Here is a 2,002-nt window from a genome sequence, read left to right on the forward strand (position 1 = left end):
TATGCCCACCTGTCCCTAGTCTCTCTTTAGCCACTTTCTTGTATTTTGAGGGTACACCCTCACTCCTCCTCTCCATCATCCTTTGTCCCTTTCCTGCTGAGGCAGCCATGTATCTTCTCTAAAGCAAGACACCCGTTCACTTATAAGCTTGAAAATCTTGAACCATGGTGAAGATTAAAAGTATCTGGTAGAATCATCTGCTCAAATGATCTGATTGAATGGTTTGATTAAGCTATCTGGTAGAGTGATCTGGTAGAGTGATCTGGTAGAGTGATCTAGTAGCATGATCTGGTCAAGTGATCAGGTAGAGTTTCCTGGTTGAGTGATTTGAATTTAATGTTAATTATAGAAAACAAGGAATTTGCATTTCATATGTTCAACAATTAGTTGTGGTAAGGCAGTAAGCTGGCAGAATGGTTAGCACACTGGGCAAAATGCTTAGCGGCATTTTGTCTGTCTTTACATTCTGGGTTCAAGTTCTGCCTAGCTTGACTTTGCCTTTCATCCCTTTCAGGGTCAATAAATTAAGTACCAGTTGTGTATTGGGTCAATGTAATCAATTGACACTACTTACTGGTTTTGTACTAAAATTTGAAATCAATAATTAGTTCTGGTGTCACTTTGGTCAGCAGAAATCTTTAGGACATTCAATAAAATGCCAGCAGTTTTTAATAACAGACCTTTACATTCTAAATTCAAATCTTGCCAGGATCAGTTTTGCTTTCCATACTTCCAAGATCAAGAAAATAAACACATCAAGCATAGTTGATGCCAGTGCTGGCTGACTGGTCACATAAAAAGCACCATTGGAGTGTGGTCAATGCCAGTGCCATCTGACTGTTCCCATGTCAGTGGCACATAAAAAGCACCGTTCGAGCATGGTCGATGCCAGTGCCGGCTGACTGTCCTGTGCCAGTGGAATGTAAAAGGCACCATTCAAGCGTGGTCGATGTCAGTGCTGCTTGACTGGCCTTCATGCCAGTGACATGTAAAAAGCACCACTACACTCTCAGAGTGGTTGGTGTTAGGAAGGGCATCCAGCTGTAGAAACATTACCAGATCAGGTTGGAGCCTGGTGCAGCCTTCTGGTTTGCCAGCCCTCAGTCAAACCATCCAACCCATGCCAGCATGGAAAACAGACGTTGAACGATGATGATGATGATGATGATGATGATGACATCAGTCAGCTTAGACATGAACGGAATTATAACAGAAGACATTTGTATTAAGTTGGTTGAAACTGAAGCAGAATTAAATTTTGTGCCCCTCTCTTTTGCACTTTGGTCAATGAGTACTGGAGCAATTCCATCTGTTAGTACATCATCTAGGAATAGCGAGATTAGTCTTATGACCACAATTAGTCTCTCACATCTTGGTCATTCCATCAGTGATGTGAAAGACAATGCACTTCTTGGACAATCAATATGTTAATAACACCTATTACAATAAATCTCAAGAAACGAGCATCTTTAACCTCATTTGGCTTCATTACATGCATTACAGCAAACGAATGTTGTTAGTGGCCATAAATTCTATTTGGAAGTCACTTGCTTTCTCAACCGATCACATTACACATTCATCCATGATGTTTCTCATAATTAGACATTTGTAAATAAACCGTTATAACATTGTGTGTGTGTGTGCGTGTGCGCGCGCGCACATCCATCCATCCATCCATACATCCATACATACATACATGCATACATGCATACATGCATACACACAGATACACACACACATATAGAGAGAGAGAGAGACAGAGAGAGAGACAGAGAGAGAAAGAGACAGAGTCAGAGAGAGAGAGAGAGAGAAAGCATAACTCAGGATCGGCCATGCAAGCACATGATATACATTGCAAGAGACAAATTCCTGCTTCCAGTCATCCATTATTAGTGAGATGTGATCAGAATATGTACTTTGCCATGTTTCCTTTGTGTGTGTGAGTGTGTGTGTGTGTGTGTGTTTGTGTGTGTGTGTGTGTGTGTGTGTGAGTGTGTGTGTG

This window comes from Octopus bimaculoides, chromosome 1, assembly GCF_001194135.2.
Source record: "Octopus bimaculoides isolate UCB-OBI-ISO-001 chromosome 1, ASM119413v2, whole genome shotgun sequence".
In the NCBI taxonomy this organism is placed as follows: Eukaryota; Metazoa; Mollusca; class Cephalopoda; order Octopoda; family Octopodidae; genus Octopus; species Octopus bimaculoides.